The sequence below is a fragment of the Cherax quadricarinatus genome, chromosome 28 (genome assembly GCF_038502225.1).
Source record: "Cherax quadricarinatus isolate ZL_2023a chromosome 28, ASM3850222v1, whole genome shotgun sequence".
NCBI classification, from domain to species: Eukaryota; Metazoa; Arthropoda; class Malacostraca; order Decapoda; family Parastacidae; genus Cherax; species Cherax quadricarinatus.
In genome coordinates, this window is record NC_091319.1 from 36,580,493 (window position 1) to 36,598,446 (window position 17,954).

At 40.5% G+C, this 17,954-nt stretch overlaps 1 long non-coding RNA gene across 1 annotated transcript in view; it reads right to left on the reverse strand.

Annotated features, from left to right (window-relative positions):
- Window positions 1–2,194: 2,194 nt before the first annotated feature.
- The window catches only part of LOC138853345 (uncharacterized), a 32,276-nt gene continuing 16,516 nt past the window's right edge, over window positions 2,195–17,954 (reverse strand). The window contains exons 2-3 of the long non-coding RNA XR_011392551.1: window positions 2,817–2,992; window positions 2,195–2,286 (exon numbers count right to left, since the gene is read on the reverse strand). This is a non-coding gene — a long non-coding RNA (uncharacterized lncRNA). The remainder of the gene's footprint in view (window positions 2,287–2,816; window positions 2,993–17,954) is intronic.

The window sequence follows — 17,954 nt, forward strand, 5'->3', positions numbered from 1 at the left end:
GGACGCGTCTCGGACGAAGAGCAGTGAGCGGGTTTTTGGGCGGTATGCGAGGCCAAATTTTTGTGAAAAAAGCGAGCGGTATTCGGATTGTACGGTATGCGATGCGTGCGGTATGCGGGGGTCCACTGTAAATAAGTTTATTCAGGTATACACAAATACAGTTACATAGATTATCATACATAGCAGTGTATGTACAGAGAACCTAGGATAACCCAGAAAAGTCAGACAAAGTGACTCATTTCCAGTACCTGGCTTGGTCTTGCCATATATGGTTTTTCGTAAATATTTTTTTTTCTCGGTTGTTTGTTGGGCTATCTCATTGAAACTTGGGCAATGTATGATAGAAAGATGCTTCTTAATGAACAACAAAAATAAAAAAGACGGATGATAAATAAGGGAGTTCACTTCTCAGCCATTAGCCGCCTCTTCGCAGTATATTTTCGTATGGTTTTTATGGTTGTATTCCCATTTTTTTGGACTCATTTGATAGAATGGAAGATATATTACAGAAAAAGACATGATTTTGATTGCTTTCATGACGAAAAGTACCTTGAAATTGAACTCAAAGTACCGGAAATGTTCGATTTTTGCGTAAGTCAAGTTGGTTAATTTTTTTAAGTGTATTCTAACCTAACCACTCTGTAATCCAGCAAACTCAGTAATCCGGCACACTACAGGTCCCAATGATGCAGGATTTGCGATGGAGGACCTGTATTAACAATTAATGGACACCCAAGGTAAGAAAAACTATTCAGAGAACCAACAAGGTGATGAATTAGACACTTGTGCAACATTTGGGTATCTTTATTGAGGAAATGTTTTGCCACACAGTGGTTTCATCAGTCCTAAACAAATTAGAATATTGAGGACCAGGAGTTTGAGGTAATCAGTCCCTCAGCCTGGAGTCAATGTAATTAGTCCATCAATCTTGACAGCAACATCTTGGGATCTTGATACAGGGAATTCTTCACTTGCCTAACCTATAATCATGACCTGCTTCCACATGTGGATTTGTCCACTGTGATATCGCCTACGACTGTTTCACCTCACCAGTCTACAGTATATAAGCCACTTCTTTGTGCATATGCTGTATTCTTTTTAAGACTGATGGACAAATTACAGCGACTCTAGACCGAGGGACTGATTACCTCAAACTCCTTCTGATCTTCACCATTCTTCTCTGTCTAGGACTGATAAAGCCACTGCATGGTGAAATGTTTCCTCAATAAAGATGCCCAATTGTTTCACACGTGTGTGATGAATGGTTTGAAAAACCGACAAGTTGAAGACTGAGACACTTATGCAGCATGTGGGAATCTTTATTCAGGAAACGTTTCGCCACACAGTGGCTACATCAGTCCAATACAAAGAGGAAGGCGTAAGGAGAGGAGGAGTATGAGGTAATCAATCCCTCAGCCTGGAGGGACTGAGGGACTGATTACCTCATACTCCTCCTCTCCTTACGCCTTCCTCTTTGTATTGGACTGATGTAGCCACTGTGTGGCGAAACGTTTCCTGAATAAAGATTCCCACATGCTGCATAAGTGTCTCAATCTGTTTCACACGTGTTTAATTCATCATAATAATGTGACAAAGTCTCTGTCTACAGCTCCAGCAATGCTCCAACCTCTTTCCCATTTATTCACTGACCTTTCTCAGTCCTCCAGGGCTTAACTATGCACTTACTTTTCAATTCTTCAGGGTTCAGCCAGGCCCTTACTCTTCAATCCTCCAGAGTTCAACCAGGCCCTTACTTCTCAAGCCTCTAGGGCTTAACAAATGCCCTTACTTCTCAAGCCTCTAGGGCTTAACAAATGCCCTTACTTCTCAATCTTCTAGGTCTCAACCAGGCCCTTACTTTTCAACAACAGACTGAGGTAATGATTTCTCTCAGGAATGAGCTTTGCAGTGTCTGCCCTCAGCTGTGACTGGACACACATTCAAGCACAACAACCATCTGCTACACATTCATAAACATTACCAACACAAGAAATAACACTGAACAGCTAATTACCAGCTTCCTAACCATTGACAAAATTAAGGGGTTATTTTTAGGAACACAGGATAACACGGTAGTTAGGTTCCTGAAAACAACACGCGATAAAAAAATACGTAATTTGAGCTGAAGAACAAATGGAAATAATAAATTTTTATAGTTCTCAAAATTGTAAAATCAAAGAAAAAACTTAACTGCAGGTTGATGTGGTGATGTGCATCAGTCAAAGATCCAGCATCCACATCTCTTCTAGCAGATGAAGATGTCTTGTTTTGTTGTCTCACTCATAACTGTATGGGGTTATAAAGAAGGGGTTAAAGTGGCTGGGGTGAATACAGGAAGGATAGGTAATGGGGTTAATAGTGGTTCAGTTAAGGGAGTTAAGTGTTGAGGTGGAGGACCAAGGGGTGGGGATTGGGGGACTGCTGTTGTGGGAGGTGGAGATCAAATAGTGGAGGGGTGAGAGCAGCAGCTGGAGGCTGGTGTAGGGAGGTGGAGGCTGCTGGAGAGTGGAGGGTTGTGGAGGTTGGAAGCAATGAGGCAGTGTGATGGAGACTGTGTGGGTGACAGAGTCAGTGTCCAGTTGTGGGTGGTGGTTTGGATGATGGGTGGGTGTGTGGTTGGTGATGTAGGCAGTAATGATGGTAATGGGTAAGTTAGTTATTAGGTGTGGACAGCATATTAGGATAAAAGGTCAAGTAAGGTGTGGGCATCAGGTCATGGGGCTGGGATAGGTTTGATCTTAAGGTGGTGGGGGAATGCGGCAGGTTGTGTGGGTGGAGGTTACTGGTTGGGATGGTACTCACCTAATTGTACTCACCTAATTGTGGTTGCAGGAGTCGAGACTCAGCTCCTGGCCCCGCCTCTTCACTGATCACTACTAGGTCCTCTCCCTCTCTGCTTCCTGAGCTTTGTCATACCTCTTCTTAGAACTATGTATGGTTCCTGCCTCCACTACTTCACTTGCTAGGCTATGGTGTGGGTGAATGCATGTTGCTGTGGAGTAATTATGAATGGGAGACATGAGAGGTTGCTGGGAGTGCAGCGAGTGCGTGTGGCTGAGGTACTGTATTGGATGAACATATACGGAGCACTGAGACTCAATGCCAGATAGATGAGAAAGAACGTGGCACCTTAACCTTCACCTGACACCTTCACCTGGCTAACACCCACCATCCTCAAATCCATTAACACAAAGCACAAATATGAAAAAAGTACAGAATGGGCCAAATAACTAGAGAACAATCTAAACGTTACTCGTCAGCACTTACCAGCCTGATAAGAAGATCTAAAAAATTGTATTATGAAAATAGACTACATAACATCAAAGGTGATATGAAAAAAAACCTGGAAAACTCTATATGAAATTCTTGGAAATAAAAAGTTATCCAAAAACAAAACAATCAAACTAACAAAATCAGATGAACCCCTACTCACACCAACTGAAACAGCAGACTCAATGTTTTCTTCTCCACCACAGGTAAAAATCTAGCGAACAAAATACCAAGCGTAAATACCCGTCCATCAGACTACTTCATAAGTACCTACCCAAATACGCTATTCCTAGCTCCAACCAACCCCATAGAAGTTACACTCATCATAAACACCCTTAAAAACAAGGCAGGAGACATAAACAGCTTGCCTGCTTTTATGTACAAAAAAGCTTCTCAAGTATTGTCACCAATTATTGCAACGCTCTTTAACAAAACCATTGAATCACCTACCTTCCCAACAATCCTCAAAATAGCGAGGGTCACTCCGATCCACAAAGGAGGTGACCAAGCTGACTTGAATAACTATAGACCAATATCTAACTTACCACTGCTCTCTAAAATCTTTGAAAAGTTAATGCATAGACAGATCTATTCCTACCTCGTCTCACACAACATATTAAACCCTTGTCAGTTTGGATTCAGGAATAATAAAAGCACGAATGATGCTATCATACACATGATAGAACTAATATATACCGCACTTGAAAAGAAAGAAATCCCGCTGGGCAATTTCATTGATTTGCATAAAGCTTTCGATACAGTCGACCATGAACTGCTGTACTCCAAATTAACGCACTATGGTATCAGAGGCCTCTCCCTCAACTACCTAAAATCATACCTTAGTAACAGAACTCAATATGTGTATGCAAATGATGCAAACTCTTCCGCCCAACCAATCACAGTAGGAGTCCCACAAGGAAGCGTCCTTGGACCACTCCTCTTTCTCATCTACATTAATGATCTACCGAATGCATCACAGCTACTCAAACCCATATTATTTGCAGATGACACTACGTATGTCTTTTCCCACCAAACACGGTCATACTAGCAAACACAGTCAATGCCGAATTGCAGAAAATATCTGCCTGGATGATGACTAATAAACTTACCCTGAATGCTGATAAAACTTATTTCATTCAGTTTGGAAACAAAGCTGCAAATGATCTGATTAACATAACGCTAGATGTATCATCAGTCACAAGACTCAAAGAGGAAAAATTCCTAGGTATCCACCTTGACAGTAGCCTTAAGTTCCGGACACACATACAACAAATCACCAAGAATATCTCCAAGACTGTAGGCATACTATCAAAGATAAGGTACAGTGGACCCTCAACCAACGATGGCATCGTATAACGTTAAATCCGACTAGCGATACATTTTAACACAAAAATTTTGCCTCGACTAGTGCTAAAAAACTTGACCAAAGCTATTCGTTCCATTCGAGACGCGTCCACTTGTGGCCTGAGCGCGCCTCACTTGTCCCATGGGTGCCAGTGTTTACAAGCCAGCCAGCCACCGAGGTCCCATTCAAACATACAATCGGAACATTTCATATTATCACACCGTTTTTAGTGATTGTACCTGCAAAATAAGTCACCATGGGCCCCAAGAAAGCTTCTAGTGCCAACCCTACAGCAAAAAGGGTGAGAATTACTATGGATATGAAGAAAGAGATCATTGCTAAGTATGAAAGTGGAGTGCGTGTCTCCGAGCTGGCCAGGTTGTACACAAAACCCCAATCAACCATCGCTACTATTGTGGCCAAGAAAACGGCAATCAAGGAAGCTGTTCTTGCCAAAGTGCAACTATGTTTTCAAAACTGAGATCGCAAGTGATAGAAGATGTTGAGAGACTGTTATTGGTGTGGATAAACGAAAAACAGATAGCAGGAGATAGCATCTCTCAAGCGATCATATGTGAAAAGGCTAGGAAGTTGCATGACGATTTAATTAGAAAAATGCCTGCAACTAGTGGTGATGTGAGTGAATTTAAGGCCAGCAAAGGTTGGTTTGAGAGATTTAAGAATCGTAGTGGCATACATAGTGTGATAAGGCATGATGAGGCTGCCAGTTTGGACCAAAAAGCAGCTGAATTTTTTTTTTTTTTTTCAACAAGTCGGTCGTCTCCCACCGAGGCAGGGTGACCCAAAAAAGAAAGAAAATCCCCAAAAAGAAAATACTTTCATCATTCAACACTTTCACCACACTCACACATTATCACTGCTTTTGCAGAGGTGCTCAGAATACAACAGTTTAGAAGCATATACGTATAAAGATACACAACATATCCCTCCAAACTGCCAATATCCCAAAACCCCTCCTTTAAAGTGCAGGCAATGTACTTCCCATTTCCAGGGCTCAAGTCCAACTATATGAAAATAACCGATTTCCCTGAATCCCTTCACTAAATATTACCCTGCTTACACTCCAACAGATCGTCAGGTCCCAAGTATCATTCGTCTCCATTCACTCCTATCTAACACGCTCATGCACGCTTGCTGGAAGTCCAAGCCCCTCGCCCACAAAACCTCCTTTACCCCCTCTTTCCAACCCTTTCGAGGACGACCCCTACCCCTCTCTCCTTCCCCTATAGATTTATATGCTTTCCATGTCATTCTACTTTGATCCATTCTCTCTAAATGACCAAACCACCTCAACAACCCCTCTTCTGCCCTCTGACTAATGCTTTTGTTAACTCCACACCTTCTCCTAATTTCCACACTCCGAATTTTCTGCATAATATTTACACCACACATTGCCCTTAGACAGGACATCTCCACTGCCTCCAACCGTCTCCTCGCTGCTGCATTTACCACCCAAGCTTCACATCCATATAAGAGTGTTGGTACTACTATACTTTCATACATTCCCTTCTTTGCCTCCATAGATAACATTTTTTGACTCCACATATACCTCAATGCACCACTCACCTTTTTTCCCTCATCAATTCTATGATTAACCTCATCCTTCATAAATCCATCCGCCGACACGTCAACTCCCAAGTATCTGAAAACATTCACTTCTTCCATACTCCTCCTCCCCAATTTGATATCCAATTTTTCTTTATCTAAATCATTTGATACCCTCATCACCTTACTCTTTTCTATGTTCACTTTCAACTTTCTACCTTTACACACATTCTCAAACTCATCCACTAACCTTTGCAATTTTTCTTTAGAATCTCCCATAAGCACAGTATCATCTGCAAAAAGTAATTGTGTCAATTCCCATTTTGAATTTGATTTCCCATAATTTAATCCCACCCCTCTCCCGAACACCCTAGCATTTACTTCTTTTACAACCCCATTTTTTATTATTTTATTATCACACCGGCCGATTCCCACCAAGGCAGGGTGGCCCGAAAAAGAAAAACTTTCACCATCATTCACTCCATCACTGTCTTGCCAGAAGGGTGCTTTACACTACAGTTTTTAAACTGCAACATTAACACCCCTCCTTCAGAGTGCAGGCACTGTACTTCCCATCTCCAGGACTCAAGTCCGGCCTGCCGGTTTCCCTGAATCCCTTCATAAATGTTACTTTGCTCACACTCCAACAGCACGTCAAGTATTAAAAACCATTTGTCTCCATTCACTCCTATCAAACACGCTCACGCATGCCTGCTGGAAGTCCAAGCCCCTCGCACACAAAACCTCCTTTACCCCCTCCCTCCAACCCTTCCTAGGCCGACCCCTACCCCGCCTTCCTTCCACTACAGACTGATACACTCTTGAAGTCATTCTGTTTCGCTCCATTCTCTCTACATGTCCGAACCACCTCAACAACCCTTCCTCAGCCCTCTGGACAACAGTTTTGGTAATCCCGCACCTCCTCCTAACTTCCAAACTACGAATTCTCTGCATTATATTCACACCACACATTGCCCTCAGACATGACATCTCCACTGCCTCCAGCCTTCTCCTCGCTGCAACATTCATCACCCACGCTTCACACCCATATAAGAGCGTTGGTAAAACTATACTCTCATACATTCCCCTCTTTGCCTCCAAGGACAAAGTTCTTTGTCTCCACAGACTCCTAAGTGCACCACTCACTCTTTTTCCCTCATCAATTCTATGATTCACCTCATCTTTCATAGACCCATCCGCTGACACGTCCACTCCCAAATATCTGAATACGTTCACCTCCTCCATACTCTCTCCCTCCAATCTGATATTCAATCTTTCATCACCTAATCTTTTTGTTATCCTCATAACCTTACTCTTTCCTGTATTCACCTTTAATTTTCTTCTTTTGCACACCCTACCAAATTCATCCACCAATCTCTGCAACTTCTCTTCAGAATCTCCCAAGAGCACAGTGTCATCAGCAAAGAGCAGCTGTGACAACTCCCACTTTGTGTGTGATTCTTTATCTTTTAACTCCACGCCTCTTGCCAAGACCCTCGCATTTACTTCTCTTACAACCCCATCTATAAATATATTAAACAACCACGGTGACATCACACATCCTTGTCTAAGGCCTACTTTTACTGGGAAAAAATTTCCCTCTTTCCTACATACTCTAACTTGAGCCTCACTATCCTCGTAAAAACTCTTCACTGCTTTCAGTAACCTACCTCCTACACCATACACTTGCAACATCTGCCACATTGCCCCCCTATCCACCCTGTCATACGCCTTTTCCAAATCCATAAATGCCACAAAGACCTCTTTAGCCTTATCTAAATACTGTTCACTTATATGTTTCACTGTAAACACCTGGTCCACACACCCCCTACCTTTCCTAAAGCCTCCTTGTTCATCTGCTATCCTATTCTCCGTCTTACTCTTAATTCTTTCAATTATAACTCTACCATACACTTTACCAGGTACACTCAACAGACTTATCCCCCTATAATTTTTGCACTCTCTTTTATCCCCTTTGCCTTTATACAAAGGAACTATGCATGCTCTCTGCCAATCCCTAGGTACCTTACCCTCTTCCATACATTTATTAAATAATTGCACCAACCACTCCAAAACTACATCCCCACCTGCTTTTAACATTTCTATCTTTATCCCATCAATCCCGGCTGCCTTACCCCCTTTCATTTTACCTACTGCCTCACGAACTTCCCCCACACTCACAACTGGCTCTTCCTCACTCCTACAAGATGTTATTCCTCCTTGCCCTATACACGAAATCACAGCTTCCCTATCTTCATCAACATTTAACAATTCCTCAAAATATTCCTTCCATCTTCCCAATACCTCTAACTCTCCATTTAATAACTCTCCTCTCCTATTTTTAACAGACAAATCCATTTGTTCTCTAGGCTTTCTTAACTTGTTAATCTCACTCCAAAACTTTTTCTTATTTTCAACAAAATTTGTTGATAACATCTCACCCACTCTCTCATTTGCTCTCTTTTTACATTGCTTCACCACTCTCTTAACTTCTCTCTTTTTCTCCATATACTCTTCCCTCCTTGCATCACTTCTACTTTGTAAAAATTTCTCATATGCTAACTTTTTCTCCCTTACTACTCTCTTTACATCATCATTCCACCAATCGCTCCTCTTCCCTCCTGCACCCACTTTCCTGTAACCACAAACTTCTGCTGAACACTCTAACACTACATTTTTAAACCTACCCCATACCTCTTCAACCCCATTGCCTATGCTCTCATTAGCCCATCTATCCTCCAATAGCTGTTTATATCTTACCCTAACTGCCTCCTCTTTTAGTTTATAAACCTTTACCTCTCTCTTCCCTGATGCTTCTATTCTCCTTGTATCCCATCTACCTTTTACTCTCAGTGTAGCTACAACTAGAAAGTGATCTGATATATCTGTGGCCCCTCTATAAACATGTACATCCTGAAGTCTACTCAACAGTCTTTTATCTACCAATACATAATCCAACAAACTACTGTCATTTCGCCCTACATCATATCGTGTATACTTATTTATCCTCTTTTTCTTAAAATATGTATTACCTATAACTAAACCCCTTTCTATACAAAGTTCAATCAAAGGGCTCCCATTATCATTTACACCTGGCACCCCAAACTTACCTACCACACCCTCTCTAAAAGTTTCTCCTACTTTAGCATTCAAGTCCCCTACCACAATTACTCTCTCACTTGGTTCAAAGGCTCCTATACATTCACTTAACATCTCCCAAAATCTCTCTCTCTCCTCTGCATTCCTCTCTTCTCCAGGTGCATACACGCTTATTATGACCCACTTCTCGCATCCAACCTTTACTTTAATCCACATAATTCTTGAATTTACACATTCATATTCTCTTTTCTCCTTCCATAACTGATCATTTAACATTACTGCTACCCCTTCCTTTGCTCTAACTCTCTCAGATACTCCAGATTTAATCCCATTTATTTCCCCCCACTGAAACTCTCCTACCCCCTTCAGCTTTGTTTCGCTTAGGGCCAGGACATCCAACTTCTTTTCATTCATAACATCAGCAATCATCTGTTTCTTGTCATCCGCACTACATCCACGCACATTTAAGCAACCCAGTTTTATAAAGTTTTTCTTCTTCTCTTTTTTAGTAATTGTATACAGGAGAAGGGGTTACTAGCCCATTGCTCCCGGCATTTTAGTCGCCTCATACGACACGCATGGCTTACGGAGGAAAGATTCTTTTCCACTTCCCCATGGACAATAGAAGAAATAAAAAAGAACAAGAGCTATTTAGAAAAAGGAGAAAAACCTAGATGTATGTATATATATATATGCATGTGCGTGTCTATGAAGTGTGACCAAAGTGTAAGTAGGAGTAGCAAGATATCCCTGTTATCTTAGCGTGTTTATGAGACAGAAAAAGAAACCAGCAATCCTACCATCATGCAAAACAGTTACAGGTTTTTGTTTCACAGTCATCTGGCAGGACGGTAGTACTTCCCTGGGTGGTTGCTGTCTACCAACCTACTACCTACATCTATAAATATAAATATACCTACATCTATAAATAAAAATATAAATATACCTACATCTATAAATATATTAAACAACCATGGTGACATTACACATCCCTGTCTAAGACCTACTTTTACTGGGAAGTATTCTCCCTCTCTTCTACACACCCTAACCTGAGCCTCACTATCCTCATAAAAGCTCTTTACAGCATTTAGTAACTTACCACCTATTCCATATACTTGCAACATCTGCCACATTGCTCCTCTATCCACTCTATCATATGCCTTTTCTAAATCCATAAATGCAATAAAAACTTCCCTACCTTTATCTAAATACTGTTCACATATATGCTTCAATGTAAACACTTGATCTACACATCCCCTACCCACTCTGAAGCCTCCTTGCTCATCCGCAATTCTACATTCTGTCTTACCTCTAATTCTTTCAATTATAACCTTACCGTATACTTTTCCTGGTATACTCAGTAAACTTATTCCTCTATAATTTTTACAATCTCTTTTGTCCCCTTTCCCTTTATATGAAGGGACTATACATGCTCTCCGCCAATCCCTAGGTACCTTCCCCTCTTTCATACATTTATTAAACAAAAGTACCAACCACTCCAACACTATATCCCCCCCTGCTTTTAACATTTCTGTCATGATCCCATCAGTTCCAGCTGCTTTACCCCCTTTCATTCTATGTAATGCCTCACGTACCTCCACCACACTTACATTCTGCTCTTCTTCACTCCTAAAAGATGGTATACCACCCTGGCCAGTGCATGAAATTACCGCCTCCCTTTCTTCCTCAACATTTAAAAGTTCCTCAAAATATTCTCGCCATCTACCTAATACCTCCCTCTCCCCATCTACTAACTCCCCTACTCTGTTTTTAACTGACAAATCCATACTTTCCCTAGGCTTTCTTAACTTGTTTAACTCACTCCAAAATTTTTTCTTATTTTCATTAAAATTTCTTGACAGTGCCTCTCCCACTCTTTCATCTGCTCTCCTTTTGCACTCTCTCACCACTCTCTTCACCTTTCTTTTACTCTCCATATACTCTGCTCTTCTTATAACACTTCTGCTTTGTAAAAACCTCTCGTAAGTTACCTTTTTCTCTTTTATCACACCCTTTACTTCATCATTCCACTAATCACTCCTCTTTCCTCCTGCCCCCACCCTCCTATAACCACAAACTTCTGCCCCACATTCTAATACTGCATTTTTAAAACTATTCCAACCCTCTTCAACCCCCCCACTACTCATCTTTGCACTAGCCCACCTTTCTGCCAATAGTCGCTTATATCTCGCCCGAACTTCCTCCTCCCTTAGTTTATACACTTTCACCTCCCTCTTACTTGTTGTTGCCACCTTCCTCTTTTCCCATCTACCTCTTACTCTAACTGTAGCTACAACTAAATAATGATCTAATATATCAGTTGCCCCTCTATAAACATGTACATCCTGGAGCCTACCCATCAACCTTTTATCCACCAATACATAGTCTAACAAACTACTTTCATTACGTGCTACATCATACCTTGTATATTTATTTATCCTCTTTTTCCTAAAATATTTATTACTTATTACCAAATTTCTTTCTACACATAGCTCAATTAAAGGCTCCCCATTTACATTTACCCCTTGCACCCCAAATTTTCCTACTACTCCCTCCATAACATTTTTACCCACTTTGGCATTGAAATCCCCAACCACCATTACTCTCACGCTTGATTCAAAACTCCCCATGCATTCACTCAACATTTCCCAGAATCTCTCTCTCTCCTCTACACTTCTCTCTTCTCCAGGTGCATACATGCTTACTATAACCCACTTTTCACATCCAATCTTTATTTTACTCCATATAATCCTTGAATTTATACATTTGTAGTCCCTCTTTTCCTGCCATAGCTTATCCTTCAACATTATTGCTACTCCTTCTTTAGCTCTAACTCTATTTGAAAACCCTGACCTAATCCCATTTATTCCTCTCCATTGAAACTCTCCCACCCCCTTCAGCTTTGTTTCACTTAAAGCCAGGACATCCAGTTTCTTCTCATTCATAACATCCACAATCATCTCTTTCTTATCATTTGCACAACATCCACGCACATTCAGACTTCCCACTTTGACAATTTTCTTCTTCTTATTCTTTTTAGTAATCTTTACAGGAAAAGGGGTTACTAGCCCATTGTTCCCGGCATTTTAGTTGACTTTTACAACACGCATGGCTTACGGAGGAAAGATTCTTATTCCACTTCCCCATGGATATAAAAGGAAAAGTAATAAGACCAAGAACTATTAAGATAAAATCAAAGAAAACTCAGATGAGTGTGTATAAATAAACGTGTACATGTATGTGTAGTGTGACCTAAGTGACTGTAGAAGTAGCAAGACGTACCTGTAATCTTGCATATTTATGAGACAGACAAAAGACACCAGCAATCCTACCATCATGTAAAACAATTATAGGCTTTCGTTTTACACTCACTTGGCAGGACGGTAGTACCTCCCTAGGTGATTGCTGTCTCCCAACCTACTACCTAAAATATAAAATAGCTGAAAATATAAAAAATATATAAAAATAGCTGAAAAATATGTACAGGAATTCAAGGAGTACACAGACAGTGAAGAATTGAAACTGGAACAAGTGTTTAATTGCGACGAAACAGGCCTGTTTTGGAAGAAAATGCCAAGCAGGACCTACATTACTCAGGAGGAAAAGGCACTCCCCGGACATAAGCCTATGAAAGACAGGTTTACTCTGTTGATGTGTGCTAATGCTAGTTGTGATTGCAATGAGAAGCCTTTATTGGTGTATCACTCTGAAACTCCCAGAGTGTTCTGGAAAAACAATGTCCTCAAGGCTAATTTGTGTGTGCTGTGGAGGGCAAACAGTAAGGCATGAGTCACTAGGGACTTTTTCTATGACTGGTTACATCATGCATTTGCCCTCACTGTGAAAAATTACCTCCTGGAAAATAAATTGGACCTTAAGTGCCTCCTGGTACTAGACAATGCTCCTGGTCATCCTTCAGACGTGGCAGAGCTACTTTCTGGGGACATGAGCTTCATTAAGGTCAAGTTTTTGCCTCCTAATACCACTCCTCTCCTGCAGCCCATGGATCAGCAGGTCATTGCAAACTTCAAAAAACTCTACACAAAAGCTATGTTTGAAAGGTGCTTTGTAGTGACCTCAGAAACTCAATTGTCTCTAAGAGAGTTTTGGAGAGATCACTTTAGCATCCTCAATTGTGTAAACATTATAGGTAAGGCTTGGGAGGAAGTGGCTAGGAGGACCTTGAACTCTGCTTGGAAGAAACTGTGGCCAGAAGGGATTTTGAAGGATTTGAGGCTAACCCTGAGAAGTCTATGCCAGCTGTGGAATCAATTGTGGCATTGGGGAAGTCCTTGGGGTTGGAGGTTAGTGGGGAGGATGTGGAAGAGTTGATGGAGGAAGACAATGAAGAACTAACCACTGATGAGCTGCAAGATCATCTTCAACAGCAAGAGGCCAGACCTGAGGAAACTGCTCCGGAGGAGGGGATAAACTGAAGAAGTTGTCTACTTCAAAGATTAAGGAAATGTGTGCAATGTGGCTTAAAGTGCAAACCTTTTTGATGAAAATCACCCTCACACAGCTATTGCAAGCCGTGCTGGTGACTATTACACTGACAATGTTGTGAAACACTTCAGGAATGTCATAAAGGAACGGGAGGTACAGGCCTCTATGGACAGATATGTTGTGCGACAGAGGTCCAGTGACTCTCAAGCTGGTCCTAGTGGCATTAAAAGAAGAAGGGAATAACCCCGGAAAAGGACTTGACACCTCAAGTCCTAATGGAAGGGGATTCCCCTTTTAAACACTAACACCATCCACACTCTCCCCTCCTCCCATCCCATCAATCATCACCAGATCTTCAATAAAAGTAAGTGTCATGTAATTGTACATGTCTCCTTCAGTTTATGTGTATTATTTGTGTGTATTAAAATTAATATTTCATGTGGTAAAAATTTTTTTTTTCAATACTTTGGGGTGTCAGGAACGGATTATTTGATTTCCATTATTTCTTATGGGGAAAATTAACTTGACTAACGATAATTTCGACTAACGATGAGCTCTCAGGAATGGATTAATATCGTTGGTCAAGGGTCCACTGTACTACGTTCCACAATCAGCTCTCCTGGCACTGTACCATACACTCATATACCCTTATCTTACATATGGAATTTGTGCATGGGGATCAACAACATCCAATCACCTAAAACCCCTCATAACCCAGCAGCAGTAAGAATGATAATGAATTCCCACTCCTGCCAGCATACTCCACCAATTTTCAAAAGTCTGAATCTGCTCACCATTAAGAACATCCATACTTATTCATGTGCCTACTACATACACAGAACAATACATGCAAATATAAACCCTCCACTCAAACTTCTCCTCACCAACCTTAGCAGGACACATGACCACAACACAAGACACAGATCTCTTTTTGACATACCTCGTGTCCATATCACACTGTGTAAAAACTCTATGCACATAAAGGGCCCTAAAATATGGAATTCATTACCAGAAGATATTAAAGTAACTCAGTCTGAAAATCAGTTTAAGACTCTTCTCAAAAGCCACTTAATCACCCTAGACTAAATGCTAAATACTCAGTACACACATACTCACGTACCTACTCCCACATCATAACTTCTACAATCACTTTGAACCTTTTATCCATTGTTGACAGGGATATAATTGAACCATTGTTTTCCACAAAAAGCATTTTAGACTATAAGAATATATCCTTATTCTTATACAAATTTAATGCACTTATAGTTAATTAATAATCTACTGTTCAACTATGAAATAATTACTGTCCTACTGTACAACTATGATAAAATCCTTAGTGTTAAGTAGTCAGTAAGCCAATAATGTTAAGTTGGCCCATAATGCCTAGGCATAATAGAGGCTCTCTTTGCATTGCAACCCACTATTGTAAATATAAAATCTCAATGTACTGTTTGCAAAGACATAAAATAAATAAATAAATAAATGAAACTAATTAAACTAACATCTCCTCCAAGGTAAGTGTAAATATAAAAGTGTAAGTATAAAAGTAAATATAAGTGTAAATATAAAAGTGTAAGTATAAAAGTAAATATAAGTGTAAATATAAAAGTGTAAGTATAAAAGTAAATATAAGTGTAAATATAAAAGGACACCAATGGAAATATGTCACTCTTGAATTTTTTGTGTTATCCTGGGTACTTTACACATACATGCTGCTATGTATGATAATCTATGTATGTAACTGTATTTGTGTGTACCTGAATAAACTTACTTATTTATAAATTAAAATGTAAATATTTCTTATTTATAAATTACATACATTGTTTAAGTGTGATGGTGGTGGTGGCCAAAGTCTCCACCGCCACCGCCACGGCTTCTCTCAGTGGCGGCCCTTAAACCCAACAACACTTACACCGTTTACTCTTCTCATACATTATGGCATATTTTATTTATTGTAGAGTATATATCGTTTCTATGTTATTAATATTGTTTATAATGTCATATTAGATGAATTGTGATATATAAATAAGCCGTAGAGATGATATTAGTGTCATATTGAAGCATAATAAACTCGCCTTCCTCTTGCCTCCTACCTACCTCCTACACCAACAAGAATCAATAAAGGTTAAGTGTGATGTTAAATGTTCATTTATCCATTTTATTAGTGCTTTATATTTATTTGTCATTGTTTTCTGCATGTAAATCTATATTTAATCTTTAAAAAAATGATTTTTTTGTTAATACTTTTGGCTGTCTGAAACAGATTAATTGGGTTTCCATTATTTCTTATGAGGAAAATAGATTTGCCAATCGTGAATTTCGCCAGTCAGCAGACTCTCTGCAACGGATTAATCACGAAACTCGGGGATACACTTTATTACATCTGCATTTTTTTTGTCTTCTAGTGCATCTAAGACCTAGTCGTAGTGATCCAGTAGTTGGGACAGACAGGAGCGACCTGCTCTAAACCCATGTTGCCCTGGGTTGTGTAATTGATGGGTATCAAGATGTGTGGCGATCTTGCTTCTTAGGACCCTTTCAATGATTTTTATGATATGGGATGTTAGTGCTATCAGTCTGTAGTTCTTTGCTATTCCTTTGTGGAGTGGGGCTATGTCTGTTGTTTTTAGTAACTGTGGGACGACCCCCGTGTCCATGCTCCCTCTCCATAGGATGGTAAAAGCTCGTGATAGGGGCTTCTTGCAGTTCTTGATGAACACGGAGTTCCATGAGTCTGACCCTGGGGCAGAGTGCATGGGCATGTCATTTATCGCCTGTTCGAAGTCATTTAGCGTCCACTCCAAACCAACAGATACAGATACAGTGGACCCCCGGTTAACGATATTTTTTCACTCCAGAAGTATGTTCAGGTGCCAGTACTGACCGAATTTGTTCCCATAAGAAATATTGTGAAGTAGATTAGTTCATTTCAGACCCCCAAACATACACGTACAAACGCACTTACATAATTGGTCGCATTCGGAGGTAATCGTTATGAGGGGGTCCACTGTATTGGTGCTGGAAAAAAAAGTCGTCCCCCAGTACCACCAATCCGATGACATTCTTCTTTACAAATATACAGTCGAAAATATTGTAAGTTGAAAATATCCTAAGCTGAATATGAATATGAAGTAATGCCCTGGTATCCATGGGTGATGTATTCCAAGAGCTGCTGTAGATGCTTGATAACAGTGAACCCTATACAGGTACTCCTCACTTTATGACTGAGTTAGGTCCTGCAGCTCGATCACTAGCACACTCAGCTCACACACTGAGGTCCAGAGTTTGAATTTCCTCCGGTATGGCTGAAAAGCATTAGGGATGTGTTTCCGTAAGACACCTGCTGTTCCTGTTCATCCATCAGTGTAAAATGGGTACCTGGGTGTTAGTCGACTGGTGTGGGTCGCATCCTGGGACAAAACTGACCTAATTTACCCGAAATGCTCAGCATAAAAAGCAACTTTCTATATAGTAGTATGTCACTGAAGTCAGCTAGGCCTGTATACCTTGTACATGTACTTATAGAAAATGAAGATATTATTATTATTATTATTATTATTATTATTATTATTATTAATATTTGTTCAGTAATTGAATTGATCGTTAAACGAGGAGCTGCCCCTTACTGATATTTCAAGCATACAGTGGACCCTCGACCAACGATGGCATCGTCTAACGTTAAATCCGACTAGCAACACATTTTAATGCAAAAATTTTGCCTCGACTAGTGCTAAAAAACTCGACCAACACAATTCGTTCCATCTGAGACGCGTCCACTTGTGGCCAGTGTTTACAAGCCAGCCAGCCACCGCAGTCCCATCCAAACATATAATCGGAACATTTCATATTATCACAGAGTTTTTAGTGATTGCACCTGCAAAGTAAGTCACGATGGCCCCAAGAAAGCTTCTAGTGTCAACCCTACAGCAAAAAGGGTGAGAATTACTATGGATATGAAGAAAGAGATCATTGCTAAGTATGAAAGTGGAGTGCGTGTCTCCGAGCTGGCCAGGTTGTACACAAAACCCCAATCAACCATCGCTAATATTGTGGCCAAGAAAATAGCAATCAAGGAAGCTGTTCTTGCCAAAGGTGCAACTATGTTTTCGAAACTGGGATCGCAAGTGATAGAAGATGTTGAGAGACTGTTATTGGTGTGGATAAACGAAAAACAGACAGCAGGAGATAGCATCTCTCAAGCGATCATATGTGAAAAGGCTAGGAAGTT